Here is a 19,950-nt window from a genome sequence, read left to right on the forward strand (position 1 = left end):
AAATAAAACAGTGACTTTTAGTGAGTAGCTACTCTACTCCAGGCACTTAGCCCTCAGGAAATATACAATCTCATTAAGGTAAGAAGATACCTGTAAATATAACTAGAGCTAATGCTTACTGAGTTTATAGTGTGTACAAGGAATCATTTTAAGTACTTTATACACGTTGTCCAGACAAACTATTACAACATTCTTGTATGTTGATAATACTATCTTCATCTTACAGATGAGAAAATTTAAGGCATAGAGAAGTTAAATAATCTACTTGAGGTTAAACATGCAATGAGCAAGAACCTGAAACTCAAACTCAGACAGTTTGGCAAAACCAGGCTCATACGTGTTCCCCCATGTGAACAGAGAAGAAACAATACCAGGCTGTTTGCCAAGAGGTGTATTAGTGAGCTAGACAATACATTTCAAGTGCTGCAGGAATGCAGATCCCAAAGAGGCTCAAGAAGATGAAACTTCAAGGCCACAAGGCTTCTCCCTCAGTTGAGTGTAGATTTTAGCTGTCAGAATACATTTCTTTCCTTAAACAGATCCTGGGCTTTCTTGGGCTCTTTCAGTCTTTGATAATGGGGTTATATCCTTCCCTTTTATGTCACTTCCTGCATTTCTTCTTAAGATTAGAAAATAAAATAGTAAGGGTAGAATAGTCTAGTCACCATCCTCCTTTGTATTGAGCTAATATTATGTCTTATCCAGATTTTGAATATTACCCAGGAGGTTGCTGTGCACATTAAGTGCACTTGATGTTAATAGAGGAGTAAGAAACCCTGAATGATTGTTTTATTGACAACTTTCAATGACTTGGATCTTCCTCTGTGAGCAGCTTTTCTGTTGTGAATATCAGTGGCTCAAAGGGTAGGGTTTCTTTAATGAAGAATTAAGTGCTTAATGGTGGAGTGTCTAATTACTTATTTACTAATTGCTGTTACATAATCTATTAGTCTGTTTACACACTGCTGATAAAGACATACTCGAGACTGGGCAATTAACAAAGAAAAGAGGTTTAATGGAGAACTCACATTTCCATATGGCTGGGAAGGCCTCACAATCATGGTGGAAGGCAAGGAGAAGCAAGTCACATCTTAGTGGACAGCCACAGGAGAACAGAGAGAGCTTCTGCAGGGAAATTCCCATTTTTAAAACCATCAGATCTCATGAGACTCATTCACTCTCACAAGAACAGTGCAGAAAACACCTGCTCCCCATAATTCAATTACCTCCAACTAGGTTCTTCCCATGACAAATGGGAATTGTGGGAGTTACAATTCAAGATGAGATTTGGGTGGGGACACAGCCAATCCATATCATTACACCCCTGGCCCCTCACGAATATTATGTCCTCACATTTCAAAACCAATCATCCCTTTCCAATGGTCTCCCAAAGTCTTAACTCATTTCGGCATTTATGCAAAAGTCCACAGTCCAACATCTCATCTGAGACAAGGCAAGTCCCTTCTGACTATGAGCCTGTAAAATCAAAAGCAAGTTAGTTACTTCCTAGATACAATGGGGATACAGGCATTGGGTAAATATAGCTATTCCAAATGAGAGAAATTCGCCAAAACAAAGGGGTTACAAGACCCAGGAAAGTCCAAAATCTAGCAGGGCAGTCAAATCTTAAAGCTCCAAAATGATCTCCTCTGACTCCATGTCTCACATTTGGGTCATGCTGATGCAAGAGGTGGTTTCCCATGGTCTTGCGCAGCTCTGCCTCTGTGGCTTTTCAAGTTACAGCCTGATTCCCAGCTGATTTCACTGGCTGTTGATGAGAGTCTGTGGCTCTGCCAGGCGAACAGTGCAAGCTGTCAGTGGATCTACAATTCTGGGATCTGGAGGACAGTGGCCCTCTTCTCACAGCTCCACTAGATGGTGCCCCAGTGGGGAACTCTATGTGGGGGCTCTGACCCCACATTTCCCTTCCACACTGCCCTAGCAAAGGCTCTCCATGACAGCCCTACTCCTGCTGCAAACTTGTGCCTGGACATCCAGGTGTTTCCATACATCTTCTGGAATTCAGGAGGAGGTTACCAAACTTCAATTCTTGACTTCTGTGCATCCACAGGCTCAACACCACATGGAAGCTTCCAAGGCTTGGGGCTTGAACCCTCCAAAGCCACAGCCTGCTCTGTACCTTGGCCCCTTTTAGTCATGGCTAGAGTGGTTGGGATGCAGGGCACCAAGTCCCTAGACTGCACATAGCACGAGGACCCTGAGTTCGGTCCACAGAACCACTTTCTCCTCCTAGGCCTCCAGGCCTGTGATGGAAGGGGCTGCCGTGAAGACCTCTGACATGCTCTGGAAACATTTTCCTCATTGTCTTGCAGATTAACTTTCAGCTCTTCGTTACTTATTCAAAGTAATGCAGCAGGCTTGAATTTCTCCTCAGAAAATAGAATTTTATTTTCTATCACATTGTCAGACTGCAAATTTTCTCAACTTTTATGCTCTGTTTCCTTTTTAGAACTGAATGCCTTTAACAGCACCCAAGTCAAATCTTGAATGCTTTGTTGCTAGAAGTTCTTCCACCTGATACCCTAAATCATCTCTCTCAAGTTCAAAGTTTTACAAATCTTTAGGGCAGGGGCAAAATGTGACCAGTCTCTCTGCTAAAACATAACAAGGGTCACCTATGCTCCAGTTCTCAACAAGTTCCTCATCTCCATCTGAAATCACCTCAGCCTGAACTTTAGTGTTCATATCACTATCAGCATTTTTGTCAAAGCCATTCAACTAGTCTCTAGGAAGTTCCAAACTTTCCCACGTTTTCCTGTCTTCTTCTGAGCCCTCCAAACTGCTTCAACCTCTGCCTGTTACCCAGTTCCAAAGTCACTTCCACATTTTTGGGTATATTTTCAGCCACACCCCACTCTACTGGTACCAATTTATTGTATTAGTCCATTTTCACACTACTGATAAAGACATATACGAGACTGGGCAATCTACAAAGGAAAGAGGTTTAATTGGACTTACAGTTTCACATGGCTGGGGAAGCCTCACAATCATGGTGGATGGCAAGAAGGAGCAAGTCACATCTTACATGGATGGTGGCAGGCAAAGAAAGAACTTGTGCAGGAAAATTCCTATTTGCAAAACTATCAGATCTCATGATACTTATTCACTATCATGAGAACAATACAGGAAAGCTCTGCCCCCATAATTCAATCACCTCCCACTGGGCTCCTCCCACAACATGTGGGAATTGTGGGAGTTACAATTCAAGATAAGATTTGTGTGGGGACACAGCCAAACCATATCACATAACATAGACATAAATATCCATACTCAAACAGATTATAGCCAGATTTCTAAAGACAGGAATGACCTTAAAGTATGTGGAATATGGCTGTCTAGATCAGGATATCTAATGGGATAACAATACACAGTTTGCTTCTACCCACGTGCTGCTGAGCTAGCATGTCCCATATTAGTACACCTCTTAAGGGATAAAATAACATAACCAAAGCACTCCATTAAAATGAAAATACAGAAAATGATGATTTCCAATTTCATCCATGTCCATTCTCAGTAAACTATCGCAAGAACAAAAAACCAAACACCGCATACTCTCACTCATAGGTGGGAATTGAACAATGAGAACACATGGACACAGGAATGGGAACATCACACTTCGGGGACTGTTGTGGGGAGGGGGGAGGGGGGAGGGATAGCATTGGGAGATATACCTAATGCTAGATGACGAGTTAGTGGGTGCAGCGCACCAGCATGGCACATGTATACATATGTAACTTACCTGCACATTGCGCACATGTACCATAAAACCTAAAGTATAATAATAATAATAATAATAATCATAATAATAATAATGAAATAAATAAAAATAAAAAATAAAATAAAATGAAAATACAGTCACATGTTGCTTGAAAATGGGGATACAGTCTCAAGATACGTATCCTTTAGCAATTTCATCATTGTGCCAACATCATAGAATGTGTTTACATAAACCTATGTGGTACAGCCTACACCTACGCTATATAACATAGCCTATTGCTCCTAGGCTACAGACCTGTACAGTATATGACTGTACTGAGTACTGTAGGGAATTGTAACACAATAGTAAGTACTTGCATATATAAACATAGCTAAGCATAGAAAAAATACAGTAAAAATACATTATTATAAACATATAGGAGCACCATCATATATGTAGTTCATCATTTATTGAAATGTCATTACGTGGTACATGACTGTAAATTAAACCTTTGATTCAGAAGAGTATCTGTTAGTTAGAAGTTATCTAGCTGGATAGGGCTTGTAACAAAGAACAAAGTGGGTACGTTTTGTTTAGATTGAGGCATTTTGAAAAAGCCTGGAAAGGACTTATGCCAATAACATGAATGGATGAAAAAGAACATAATAATGCTAAGAGAGACATTTTTCACAGCTGTCCCTCCCCAGCACCATGGCCCATGGTCTTGGCTCTTCAAACTCCACTCTCACCCTTGCCAAAGACACTGACAGAGGTGGAATCCAATTGTGGACCCCTTGCATGGGGTCTGGCATGCCTCAGAAAAGCCAGAGCATTTGCTGGCATGAGTGACTCTTGCAGAAGTATGGAATAGTGGTTCAGAGTGTCAACTTTGGAATAAAAAATAGAATGCATTTGAGGCACTGTCTTGCAATTTTCTATGGGTTTGGTCTTGTGCAACTTAGTTAATTCATCAAGGCTTTTTATCTAATGAGGTCAATAATGACAGTAGCTATTTCATTAAGGTATTGTGAGAATTAAATTAGTTAACTCATGTAAAGCACTAAGCACAGTGCCTGGAACAAAAAAATGCCCAATAATTGTTGCTATGGTAGAATTTGGCTGTGAATCCATCTGGTCCTGGACCCTTTTTGGTTGGTAAACTATTGATTCTTGCCACAATTTCAGAGCCTGTTATTGGTCTATTCAGAGATTCAACTTCTTCCTGGTTTAGTCTTGGGAGGGTGGATGTGTCGAGGAATTTATCCATTTCTTCTAGATTTTCTAGTTTGTTTGCGTAGAGGTGTTTGTAGTATTCTCTGACAGTAGTCTGTATTTCTGTGGGATCGATGGTGATATCCCCTTTATCATTTTTTAATGGGCCTATTTGATTCTTCTCTCTTTTCTTCTTTATTAGTCTTGCTAGTGTTCCATCAATTTTGTTGATCCTTTCAAAAAACCAGCTCCTGGATTCATTAATTTTTTGAAGGGTTTTTTGTGTCTCTATTTCTTTTAGTTCTGCTCTGATTTTAGTTATTTCTTGCCTTCTGCTAGCTTTTGAATGTGTTTGATCTTGCTTTTCTAGTTCTTTTAATTGTGATGTTAGGGTGTCAATTTTGGATCTTTCCTGCTTTCTCTTGTGGGCATTTAGTGCTATAAATTTCCCTCTACACACTGCTTTCAATGTGTTCCAGAGATTCTAGTATGTTGTGTCTTTGTTCTCATTGGTTTCAACCCCATTCCTTCTGAAACTATTCCAATCAATAAAAAAAGAGGGGATCCCCCCAAACTCATTTTATGAGGCCAGCATCATCCTGATACCAAAGCCTGGCAGAGACACAACAAAAAAAGAGAATTTTAGACCAATATCCTTGATGAACACTGATGCAAAAATCCTCAATAAAATACTGGCAAACAGAATCCAGCAGCACATCAAAAAGCTTGTCCACCATGATCAAGTGGGCTTCATCCCTTGGATGCAAGGCTGGTTCAATACACACATATCAATAAATGTAATCCAGCATATAAACAGAACCAAAGACAAAAACCACATGATTATCTCCATAGATGCAGAAAAGGCCTTTGACAAAATTCAACAACCCTTCATGCTAAAAACTCTCAATAAATTAGGTGTTGATGGGACGTATCTCAAAATAATAAGAGCTATCTATGACAAACCCACAGCCAATATCATACTGAATGGGCAAAAACTGGAAGCATTCCCTTTGAAAACTGGCACAAGACAGGGGTGCCCTCTCTCATCACTCCTATTCAACATAGTGTTGGAAGTTCTGGCCAGGGCAATTAGGCAGGAGAAGGAAATAAAGGGTATTCAATTAGGAAAAGAAGAAGTCAAATTGTGCCTGTTTGCAGATGACATGATTGTATATCTAGAAAACCCCATTGTTTCAGCCCAAAATCTCCTTAAGCTGATAAGCAACTTCAGCAAAGTCTCAGGATACAAAATCAATGTACAAAAATCACAAGCATTCTTATACAGTAATAACAGACAAACAGAGAGCCAAATCATGAGTGAACTCTCATTCACAATTGCTTCAAAGAGAATAAAATACCTAGGGATCCAACTTACAAGGGATGTGAAGGACCTCTTCAAGGAGAACTACAAACCACTGCTCAATGAAATAAAAGAGGATACAAACAAATGGAAGAACATTCCATGCTCATGGGTAGGAAGAATCCATATCATGAAAATGGCCATACTGCCCAAGGTAATTTATAGATTCAATGCCATCCCCATCAAGCTACAAATGACTTTCCTCACAGAATTGGAAAAAACTACTTTAAAGTTCATATGGATCCAAAAAAGAGCCTGCATCGCCAAGTCAATCCTAAGCCAAAAGAACAAAGCTGGAGGCATCACACTACCTGACTTCAAACTATACTACAAGGCTACAGTAACCAAAACAGCATGGTACTGGTATCAAAACAGCATGGTACTGGTACCAAAACAGAGATATCGATCAATGGAACAGAACAGAGCCCTCAGAAATAACGCCGCATATCTACGACAATCTGATCTTTGACAAACCTGAGAAAAACAAGCAATGGGGAAAGGATTCCCTATTTAATAAATGGTGCTGGGAAAACTGGCTAGCCATATGTACAAAGCTGAAACTGGATCCCTTCCTTACACCTTATACAAAAATTAATTCAAGATGACTTAAAGAATTAAATGTTAGACCTAAAACCATAAAAACCCTAGAAGAAAACCTAGGCATTACCATTGAGGACATAGGCATGGGAAAGGACTGCATGTCTAAAACACCAAAAGCAATGGCAACAAAAGCCAAAATTGACAAATGGGATCTAATTAAACTAAAAAGCTTCTGCACACAAAAGAAACAACCATCAGAGTGAACAGGCAACTACAGAATGGGAGAAAATTTTTGCAATCTACTCATCTGACAAAGGGCTAATATCCAGAATCTACAATGAACTCAATCAAATTTACAGGAAAAGAACAAACAATGCCATCAACAAGTGGGTGAAGGATATGAACAGGCACTTCTCAAAAGAAGACATTTATGCAGCCAAAAGGCACATGAAAAAATGCTCACCATCACTGGCCATCAGAGAAATGCAAATCAAAACCACAATGAGATACCATCTCACACCAGTTAGAATGGCAATCATTAAAAAGTCAGGAAACAACAGGTGCTGGAGAGGATGTGGAGAAATAGGAACATTTTTACACTGTTGGTGGGACTGTAAACTAGTTCAATCATAGTGGAAGTCAGTGTGGCGATTCCTCAGGGATCTAGAACTAGAAATACTATTTGTCCCAGCCATCTCATAACTGGGTATATACCCAAAGGACTATAAATCATGCTGCTATAAAGACACATGCACACATATGTTTATTGCGGCACTATTCACTATAGCAAAGACTTGGAACCAACCCAAATGTCCAACAATGATAGACTGGATTAAGAAAATGTGGCACATATACACCATGGAATACTATGCAGCCATAAAAAATGATGATTTCATGTCCTTTGTAGGGACATGGATGAAATTGGAAATCATCATTCTCAGTAAACTATCGCAAGAACAAAAAACCGAACACCGCATGTTCTCACTCATAGGTGGGAATTGAACAATGAGAACACATGGACACAGGAAATGGAACATCACACTCTGGGGACTGTTATGGGGTGGGGGGAGGGGGAGGGATAGCATTCTGAGATATCCCTAATGCTAAATGATGAGTTAATGGGTGCAGCACACTAGCATGGCACATGTATACATAGGTAACTAACCTGCACATTGTGCACACGTACCCTAAAACTTAAAGTATAATAATAATAAAATAAAAAAAATTGTTGCTATGATGATAATGACAACTGATAATTATGATGACAATAAACACAAGGAAAGCTACAGTTTTAGACCTTAGACCTTCTGTTTACCAGTTAACTTGTTTTGTGCACAACTCAGATACTGTGTTATTTGGGGGCCACGGATGAATGCTAGGGTGACATTTCACATCATGTCCTTTATTCTTTGTAGTTCATATTTAAGACCCATTCAGATCTATATTCTTAACTGATGTTGTATATTCCTTAAAGTCCGTTGTTCATTTAACAATTTTTAGAGTACATTTTGTGTGTTTTAAATTTCAGGGATACAGTGGTAAATAAGTTGATGTAATTTTAGAGCTTGCAGTGTGATGTTATGTATATTTATTTTACTCTGTAGTACATAAAGGAAATATGATAAATGCTTATGCTTAACAAGAAATCTGAATTCATTTAATGTTGGTGGTAACCATGACAATGTAATTTCATTTATAACTATGTGAATTAAAGAGATTTACAAACTCCTGAAGTCTCACAGTCAGTAAGTGTCAAAGCAGGAACTCCACTCAGAGAGTGCTTTTAATTATGTCTTACAATGTTTTTAGTTTTATAGTGTAAAAAATAGTGTTAAACATAAGAGTACATCTCCCAACAATCAGAAATGTGCAACAAGACAGTGAAGTAATGAGTTTTCCTTTACCAAAGGTTTTTAATTGGAAGCTGGAATTCTATAAGGGGAAGTGATTATTAAATTAGGAGAAGATGCGGACAAGGTAGCCCTTGTAGACCCTTTCAAATCTAAAATAGACATTTCTCCCCATATGTCCCTTCATTTAACAAACTCCTTTTTATATTTTAAATTTTCGCTTAAGCAAGACATTAGCTAAGTACTATTTTGCTGCCCCTTCTATTTGCTTCCTATATTTTCTCATTAGACATGACACATCAATTTTGTTCACTAAATATATTCATATATTTGAAGTTGATTTTAATTAAAAATGCTGAAAACATTGATTAAACATATATTGATACATAAAGTGGAGAAATTAATTTAATTACAATGTAAATTACTGTCATTTTTCTAGTTTCTATGTTGGGCTGTTAATTCTTAGGTATTTTCTATATAATTAGAAGAGCAAAAGAGGACCATACATGGACTAATAATGAGAGTGTGTTACAAAACAAGGATTATGTATTAAAATCTGTACGAGGTTCAGCATCAGCTTGTGAATTATGTTATTAACAATTCAAATTCTACTGGTCTTTGTTTCTACCAACACTCATACGACCTCAGTCAATGCAAATGATTTTCTTACTATCTCTGGATTTCTCAGAGGATGCCTTGTATGCCTGAAAATTAAGTTTAATTTTATGTGATTTCAACATATTTCTGACTTTTTTGCCTTAATTTGGGTCCCTGGGACTTTAACTACCTGTTGTTAAAGAAGATACATATGACCTAGAGTTGAATTAAAGCATTTAAAATTATTCCACCATTATTTTCTACTGCTGCTAACAGTTCCTGTGAGGATTCCTGAGAGTGGAATACAGCCTTGTGTGTCATCTAATTGTCAGCTCCACTCCCTGTCTTCCTTGCATGGTGATTACATGACTAAGAGAGCAAGGATCTATGAAAGCATTCATTTTCAGTGACTGTGATAGTATCTGATTAGGCAGGCTTATGGTATAGAATAATCAATTCAAAAGGCAGAAAACTCATCTAGGACTCCGTGTGAGTGTGAATTTTTGCGTTGCCTTGCAAAACTAAGAACACTCAAGGAACCCAAATTATTAATGCATGACAGGCTCAAACTTTTCTAGTCATAAAAATGTATTGCAGTCTAGGGAAACTATCTAAAATTTATAAAGAATCTCAAAAATACCTACAGATAAGATTATAATCCATGATGGTAAACCAGACATTTTACCACCAAAATGAGGAACATGGCAAGGATGTCCCCATCACCATTCCTTTTCAATATTGTGCTGCAAATCTTAGCTAATGCGAGAGGACAAGAAAAAATAAGTGAAAGACAAACAGATTGAGAAGGAAGCAATAAAGTTGTTATTGTTCACAGATGACATGATTGCCTATGTAGAAATTTTTTTAAAAAATTGACAAAGTTGACTATCCTGGAACTAATAAGCAATTATAGCAGGATTGCATGATGCAAGGTTAAGGTACAAAATCCATTCAATCACTTTTGTATATATAAGCAATAAAAAATATACACCTCTTATGTACCCCCAAAATTTAAAACTAAAAAATTATGAGAAAAGAACAATTGGAATCCAAAATTAAATACACAATACCATGTGCATTAGCAACTCCCAAAATGAAATACTTAGGTATAAATGTAACAAAATATGCAAATAAAAATCTGCTTTTCTGTTGATATTTTATGTAACATTAGAATTGCATTTCTTTGGAAAATTCTCTGTATAAATAAAATTAGGACTCTATGTAAGGAAGGAGATAAGATATTGGGGAGATCTTTCCTGACTATGGGATAATAGCTCTCTTCTGGTGTTGGTTCTGTCATTGCTTTTTCACATTACACATTTTTACATCATGTTTGGGATTTTTCCTGTACTTCTTGGAACTTCATTCTCTTCTATCTTCCTATGTCTATGTAGTGGGAATACTTTAGCAAGGAACTGTTAAATGCAATGTCACATGACAGTTGTTGGTACTACTAACAGTATATCTTTGCATATGAAATACACTTTAGTTGAGGTTTATGCTGCTATATAACCTGTTTTCTTGTAGTTAACATTTGTTTTGTTTTGGCCACCCAGAAACCACTTTTCTTTATTTAAATATCCTAATTTTAATTTCACACTATGTACTTCAGGTGGAACTAAGTATAATACAAGCTCTGTGGATACAAATTTATAGCATAAGCCTACAACAATCACATTCTATTCCTCTGTCTATAGTTTTTGATTCAGGATTGAGTTTATGACAAAGATCAAGCTAATTAGAGACAATAAGACTCAATTCCTGGACTTTTGTTGGTCCTATCAAGAAATCAGATGTATTAGTCTGTTCTCATGCTGCTAATAAACACATATCCAAGGCTGGATAATTTATAAAGGAAAGAGGTACAACAGCCTCACAGTTGCACATGGCTGGGGAGACCTCACAACAATGGCAGAAGGTGAAGGAAGAGCAAAATCCAGTCTTACATGATGGCAGTCAAGAGAGCATGTGCAGGGTAACTCCCCTTTATAAAACCATCAGATCTTATGAGGCTTATTCACTATCACAAGAATAGCATGGGAAAAGCTCACCCCCATGATTCAATTGCTTCCCACCAGGTCCCTCCCATGACACATGGGGAATTTTACAATTCAAAGTGAGTTTTGGGTAAGGACACAGAGCCAAAGCATATCATCAGACATTCTTTTTACATTGGAATTGGTTTAGAGTTAGCGTAGTCCTCTAATTACTATGAGAAAAGAATCTGTAAGGACTGAAACCAACCTAGAGAAAGTGTACCAAAGCAATACACAGAAAGAAACAGGATTGTTTAACATTTATTTGGTCCTCTGTATCAAGCCACGCTTGAAACAAAGACTAACTCCCAGATATTATTTAGTAACATGAGGTAATAAATTCTTTTGATTAAGCCAGTTTATTTGAGCTCCTCTTCACTTGTGAGAAAAAGAGTTGTAACTTACTCAGAAGTTTACTTTATGAATTCTACCTATTTGGAATTTCTGGACATTGGGTTAACATTCATCAAACATTCATTTATGCTCAAAGTTTGAGGTGGGAGATCCTGATACAAGTTTGCTTAATATTAAGATTTGAAAATATGTCTGCAGGATAAACCAGTAAGTATTTCATATTACAAAATAATATTTTTCCATTTTAACAAGATTATTTTATAGGTAAAATGGCTTACTCTGCTTGGTATATTAAGAGTAACTAATGGAAGCATTTTAACTAAAGGGAGGAGAAAAACTTCACAACATTTTTCACCTTCTGTTGGTTTGCATCCATAAATTACTGGATAAGAAAGAGATTTGTTACCCATGTGGCATTTGCCTATCCCTGGTCAATTTGGCTGTGGTTAGGCGATTCATGATGATTCAATGTCATTCACAGGAAACATTTGCTTTCATTCAACTAACAGTGTAGGGTCATATCACACTGCAGAATACTATGAACTGAGTATTTTTTTCTTACACAGAAACTAATTTTTGCAGCTCTTCAGTATAATACATTTTGTTTCAATTTACACAGTAGGGAACTAAAACCCATAGAGATGCATATACTTGCCTAAAGTTGCATAGTAAATAGAATGGTTGGAATTTCAAAAAAACTTAAACTATAACGCATGTAAACAACAAGTCATTTGAACTGTGCAAAATGTAGTATCATACAAAGAGAGTGGCCATAGCATCTGAGAACCTAATTCCCTTTACCCAAAAGAAATCTACATTAATATTTTCATATATAATTTCAGGAACACTCTATATCTATGCAGACTTTTTTTCTCTTATTAACTTTTATTTTAAGTTCAGGAGTACAAGTGCAGGTTTATTATATAGGTAAACTTGTGTCATGGGAGTCTGTGTACAGTTTATTTCATTACCCAGGTATTAAACCTAGTACCCATTAGTTATTCATCATGATCCTCCCTCGTCTTCCACGCTACACCCTCTGAAAGGACCCAGCATCTGTTGTTCCCCTCTATGTGTCCGTGTGTTATCATCATTTAGCTCCCACTTATAAGAGAACATGCAGTATTTGGTTTTCTGTTCCTGTATTAGTGTGCTAACAATAATAAAAATAAAAATCGCATTTTACTTTTTACCAACTCACTTTATTCAGTTGACATTATATTTGAGGAAAAATTTTATAGCAAAATTTCTACAACTATCGACATGCATGCAGTATTCTTTAAAAAGGCTGCCAAGTATTTCTTTCTACAAAAATAAAACATATACATTATAACTAATTATTTTAATTAATTTTGTGAGTATTTTCCAGGCTTTTAAAGCTGGGATTTGGAGCTTGAACTCTGATTTGAAAGTTATACTGCTTTCTAGTACACATTATATCTAACCCTTTAATTTTCCACATAAACAAACTGAACATCTACTAAGTCAAAGTGTTTTCTTGTTGTTGTTGTTTTTGTTTTTTTGTTTTATTTTTTGCTTTTTGTTTTTTTCCCCACAATGCCAGGGGGCATTACTTTCTTCAGGAAGTTTTTTGTTCAGCCTATCATTGTAAAGGTTTTTTTTAAAAAACACCTTAGCTAATATTTTAGGCATAAAAATGTAACATGTTTGAAAAAAGGTAAACGTCTTTATTATAGCATTTATTTGCTAGCATTCTTAATTTAATTTCAATTTAAAATGTTTTAATTTAATAGCTTTTGGGGTAAAAGTGTTTTTTTGTTATATGGATGAATTATATAGTGGTGAATTCTGAGATTTTAGTTCACTAGTCATTCAAGTAGTGTACATTATATTTAATATGTAGTTTTGTATCCCTAGCCTCATCCCACCCTCCCCTTTCTGAGTCTTTAAAATCCATTATATGACCCTGTATGTCTTTGCGTGCTCATAGCTTAGCTCCCTCTTTTAAGTGAGAACATAGTTTATGATTATTCACTCCTGTGTTACCTTACTTAGAATAATGCCCTTCAGCTCCATCCAAGTTGTTGCAAAATAAATTATTTCATTTCTTTATATGACTGAGTGGTATTCCATGGTGTATACATAGCATATTTTCTTTATCTACTCATTAGTCGATGGACACTTAGGTTGGTTCCACATTTTGCAATTGTGAATTGCACCACTCTAAACATATGTGTGTAGGTGGCTTTTTCATATAATGACTTATTTTCCTTTGAGTAGATACCCAGAAGTGGAATTGCTGGATCGAATGGTAGAACTACTTTTAGTTCTTTAATGAATCTCCATACTATTTTCCTTAGAGTTTGTACTAATTTACATTTGCATTAGCAGTGTATAAGGGTTCCATTTTCCCCACATCCATACCAACATCTATTGGTTTTTTATTTTTTAATAATGATCATTCTTGCAGGAATAAGGCGGTATCTCATTTTGGTTTTATTATAATTTGCATTTCCCTGATTATTTGTGATGGTGAGCATTATTTTGCATGTTTATTGGCCATTTCTATATCTTCTTTTGAGAAATGTCTATTCATGTCCTTTGCCCACTTTTTGATGGGATTATTTTCTTTTTCTTACTGATTTGTTTCAGTTGCCTGTAGATTCTTGATACCAGGCTTTTTTCAGGATGCATGGTTTGCAAATATTTTCTCGAATTCTTTGAGATGGCTGTTTACTCTGATTGTCTTTTATGTGCAGAAGCTTTTTAGTTTATTTAATTATTACTATTTAATTATTTTTGTTTTTGTTGCATTTGCTTTTGGAATCTTACTCATGAATTCTTTTTCAAGGTGGGTATCTAAAAGAGTTTTTCCAACATTGCCATCTAGAATTTTTATGGTTTCAGGTCTTTGATTTAAGCCTTTCATTCATTCTCAGTTAATTTTTGTATACAGTAAGAGATAGGGATCCACTTTCATTATTTTACCTGGGGGTTGCCAGTTTTCCCAGGACCATTTATAAATAGGGTGTCTGTTCCTCAATTTATATTTTTTATGTTTTGTCGAAGATCAGTTAGCTATATGTATTTGGCTTTATTTCTGTGTTCTCTATTTTGTGCTATTGGACCATGTGCCAGTGTTTATACCAGTACCATGCTGTTTTGATAACTATAGCCTTATAGTATAATTTGAAGTTGGTAATATGATGCCTCTAGATTTGTTCTTTTTACTTAAGATTTCTTTGGCTATTTGAGCTTTTATTTTATTCCATACAATTTTTAGGATTGTTTTTCTAATTCTGTGAAAAATGTTGGTATTTTAATGGGAATTACATTTAATCTGTAAATTGCTTTGGGCCGTATGGTTATATTCATAATATTGACTCTTCCAATTCATGAGCATTGAATGTTTCCATATTTTGTGTGGATGTGTGTCATCTATGACTTATTTGTACAGTGTGTTGTAGTTCTGCTTGTAGAGATCTTTCACTTCCCTGGTTAAAGATATTCCTAGACAGTTTATTTTTTCTTTGTTGCTGTTGTCAAAGGAATTGAGTTCTTGATTTTATTCTCAGCTTGGTCATTGTTTTTGTATAACAGTACCACTGACTTGTGTACATTGATTGTGTAACCTGAGACTTTGTTGAATTTGTTTATCAAATCTAAGAGTCTTTGTTCTGGCTAGGACTTCCAGAACTATGTTAAATAGGTGTGGAGAAAGTGGACATCCTTTTCTGATTCCAGTTCTCTGGAAGAATGTTTTAAATATTTTCCCATTCAGTATGATGCTGGCTGTGGGTTTGTCAGGTATGGCTTTCTATTATTTTGAGGTAAGTGCCTTCAGTGCTGAGTCTTTTAAGACTTTTTATCATATAGAGATTCTGCAACTAATCAAATGCCTTTTCTGCATCTGTTGAGGTGATGCCATAGTTTTTGCTTTTAATCCTTTGTATATGATATGTCACATATATTGACTTATGTATGTTAAGCTATCCCTGCATCCCTAGGATGAAACCCACTTGATCATGGTGTGTTATTTTTTTGATGTGCTGTTAAATTTTGTTAACTGGTATTTTGTTGAGAATTTTTGCATCTATGTTCATCAGGAATATTGGTCTGTAGTTTTCTTTTTGTTTTGTTATGTCATTACATGGTTTTGCTATAAGGATTATACTGGATTTATAGGACGATTTAGGGAAGAGTTCAGTAATAGTCCATTTTCACACTGCTGTAAAGACATAACTGATACTTAAAAGTTTCAAAATGATCTTCTTTGACTCCATGTCTCACACCTGGGTCATGCTGATGCCAGAGGTGGGTTACCATGGTCTTGGGCAGCTCTGCCCTTTTGGCTTAGCAGGGTGTAACCTCCCTCCCAGCTGATTTCATGGGCTGGTGTTGAGTGTCTGGCTTTTTCAGGCACACAGTTTAAGCTGTCAGTGAATCTAGCATTCTGGGATCTGGAGGACAGCGGTCCTTTTCTCACAGCTCCACTCAGCAGTGCCTCAGTAGGACTCTGTGTGGGAGCTCCAACCTCTCATCTCCGTTCCACCCTGCCCTAGCAGAGGTTCTGTATGAGAGCCATACCTCTGCAGTAAAATTCTGCTGGGACATCCAGGCATTTGCATACATCTTCTGAAATCTAGGTGGAAGTTCCCAAACCTCAATTCTTGACTTCTGTGTACCCAGAGGCTTGACACCACATGGAAGCTGCCAAAGCTTGAAGCTTTCATCCTCTGAAGCCACAGCCCATTTCTACATTGGCCCCTTTCAGCCACAGCTGGAGTGGCTGGGACACAGGGCACCATTCCCTAGGCTGTACACAGCATGGGGACCCTGGGCCCAGCCTATAAAACCACATTTTCCTCCTAGGCTTTAGGGCCTGGAATGGGAGGGGTAGCTGTGGAGACATCTGACATGCTCTGAAGACATTTTCCTCATTGTCTTGGAGATTAACATATGGTTTCTCATTACATATGCAAATTAATGCAGCAGGCTTGTATTTCTCCTCAGAAAATGGGACTTTCTTTTCTATTGCATTGTCAGGCTGCAATTTTTTGGAATTTTTATGCTCTGCTTTCCTCCTAAAACTGAATGCCTTTAACAGCACCCAAGTCACCTCTTGAATGCTTTGCTGCTTAGAAATTTCTTCCAGCAGATACTCTAAATCATCTCTCTCATGTTCAAAGTTCCACAAATCTCTAGGGCAGGGGCAAAATGCCACCAGTCTCTCTTCTAAAACATAACAAGAGTCATCTTTGCTCCAGTTCCCAACAATTTCCTCATCTCCATCTGAAACCCCCTCGCCCTGGACCTTATTGTTCATATCATTATCAGCATTTTTTGTCAAAGTCATTTTGACATGTGAGAAGCTCTAAACTTTCTCACATTTTCTGGTCTTTTTCTGAGCCTCTAATCTGTTTCGACTTCTGCCTGTTACCCAGTTCCAAAGTCATTTTCACATTTTGGGGTATATTTTCTGCAATACCCCACTCTAGTGGTACCAATTTACTGTATTCATCTGTTTTCCTGCTGCTGATAGAGACATACCTGAGACTGGGCAATTTACAAAAGAAAGAGGTTTAATGGACTTACAATTACACGTGGCTGGGGAAACCTCACAATCATGGTGGAAGGAAAGGAGGAGCAAGTTTCATTTTACATAAATGGCAGGACACAAAGAGAGAGAGCTTGTGCAGGGTAACTTTTCTTTTTAAAAACATCAGTTCTCATGAGACTCATTATCATGAGAACAGCACAGAAAAGACTTGCCCCCATGATTCAATCACCTCCCATTGGTTCCCTCCCACAATAGGTGGAAATTCAATGTAAGATTTGGGTGGGGACACAGCCAAACAATATCAAGTCCCTTTCTCTCAATCTTTTGAAATGGTTTCACTAGCATTGGTAACAATTTTTCTCTGAATGTCTGGTACAATTCAGCTGTGAATCCATCTGGTCCTGAGCTTTTATTATGTTGGCCATTTTTAAATTATGAATTCAATCTTGCTGCTTGATATTTGTTCAGGTTTCTATTTCTTCCCAATTTAATCTAGGAGGGTTGCACTTTTTCAGGAATTTATCTAGTTTCTCTAAATTTTCTGGTTTGTGCACATAAAAGTGTTCATAGTAGTGTCAGGTAATCTTTTGTATTTCTGTAGTGTCAGTTGTAATGTCTCCAGTCTCATTCTAATTGAGCTTATTTGGATCCTCTCCTTTTTTCTTGGCTCATCTAGCAAAGGGTCTATCAATTTTATTTATTTTTTATTTTCAAGTAACCAGCTTTTTAATACACTGATCTTTTGTATTCTTTTGTTTTAATGTCATCTAGTTCTGCTCTGATTTTTGTTATTTCTTTTCTTCTGCTTGCTTTGCTTTGGGTTTTTATTTCACTAGTTTCTTGAGGTGTGACATTCGGTCGTCAGCTTGTGTTCTTTCAGACTTTTTGATGCAGGCATTTAGTGCTATAGACTTTCCTATTAAACACTGCTTTTTCTGTATCCCACAGTTATTGAAAACTTGAGCTATTATTATCATCCAATTTAAGGAATTTTTTTTGTTTTTTGAGATGGAGTCTCGCTGTGTCACCCAGGCTGGAGTGCAGTGGCGCGATTTCGGCTCACTGCAAGCTCCACCTCCCAGGTTCACGTCATTCTCCTGCCCCAGCCTCCCGAGTAGCTGGGACTACAGGTGCCCGCCACCACGCCAGGCTAAGTTTTTGTACTTTTAGTAGAGATAGTATTTCACCATGTTAGCCAGGATGGTCTCAATCTCCTGACCTCATGATCTGCCCCCCTTGGCCTCCCAAAGTGCTGGGATTACAGGCGTGAGCCACCGTGCCCAGCCCATCATGTAGGTTTTAAGCACAGCATGCACTAGGTATTTGTCCTAATGCTCTCCTTCTCCTTGCCCCTCACCCCCTGACAGGTGTGTGTTGTTCCCCTCCCTGTGTCCATGTGTTCTCATTGTTCAACTTCCACTTATGAGTGAGAACACTGGGTGTGTGGTTTCAAAGTTTACTGAGACTTGTTTTGTGGTTCTTTCATCTGGTCTATCTTGGAGATTGTTCCATGTGCTGATGAGAAGAATGTATATTCTGGTTTTATTTTTAACTCAGAAATCATTTGGGAGAAGATTAGTTAATTCCAATGTATTTGTATAATTTTGAAGGTTCCTTCTAGAGTTGATTTCTATCTTGATTTCACTATGGTGTTAGAGGATATTTCCCATGATTTTGATTTTTTTAAAGTTCCAGGATACATGTGCAGAATGTGCAGGTTTGTTACATAGGTATACATGTGCCACGGTGGTTTGCTACACCTATCAACTCGTCATATAGCTTTAATGCTTATGGTTATGTATAGCCTAATTCGGTTCTTCGTGCTTTCAGGGATAAAGACTATAAGATTTCCTTGGTTCCAGAGAATCTTTGTATGTTGAATTTCTCATATGCTGGTTGTAGTAGCAATATGTTTGATGTGTGAGCAAGTTTATTGTCTCCTATGGCGTTGGAATGGTAGAGGTCTCTTGAAGTTTATCTCATTTCCTCATGCTGTGCATTTATTTATTTATTTATTCATTTATTTAGCCCAGTATATTATTTACTGGTTTGATGGTTCAGGCTTCAGGTCAGTAGGGAAGTGTCCCTAGGTAGGGACCAGTTGTGGCTAAAGCAAGTGAGTGAATACAATACTCGATGGTGGGCGGAGGTCCCAGCCTTGACAGAGGTGGCTGGAGGAGCTTTCATTGAGTCACATTAAGGTCTTATCAGAAAAATGGATTGAAGTCACCTTAGCTCCTCTGCCTGGTAAACAGGAAAGCTATATGCTTCTCAGACACACTCCTATCCCAGTGCTCTGGCTATTCATATCAAACAGGCACCTATTTTCATCTGTAGAAATGTTGATATTTCAAGTGGGGAGGAATTGTGACTCTGTCTCTCATGCAACACTGAACCTGGAGGGTGCTCCTCCTGTGGCAATGCAGTCACCCTGTTGTGTTCCAGAAAATCTTTCTATAGTTGCACCCATGCCAAGCTCCTGTGAAAGAAGCCAAAAATGTGCCTTTGTTGGTAGATAAGGGACAATAGACATTCCCTTATCCAAGACTCTTGTGCATATGAAGACATATGCACAAGGGCTGTCTGACTGTTGGGTTAGAGCTGAATATTTTTCCTGCTGAGCCTAGCACTGCAACCGTGCCTCTGCTGAAAGAAACTTCCCACCAGTGGAAAGACCTGGTGCTCAAGGCCTGATGACATCATGATTATTTTTTCCCATGAATTATTCCCTTTATTTGGTGTACTCCCCTTTCCCTAGAAGT

The sequence above is a fragment of the Pongo abelii genome, chromosome X, assembly GCF_028885655.2.
Source record: "Pongo abelii isolate AG06213 chromosome X, NHGRI_mPonAbe1-v2.0_pri, whole genome shotgun sequence".
NCBI lineage: Eukaryota > Metazoa > Chordata > Mammalia > Primates > Hominidae > Pongo > Pongo abelii.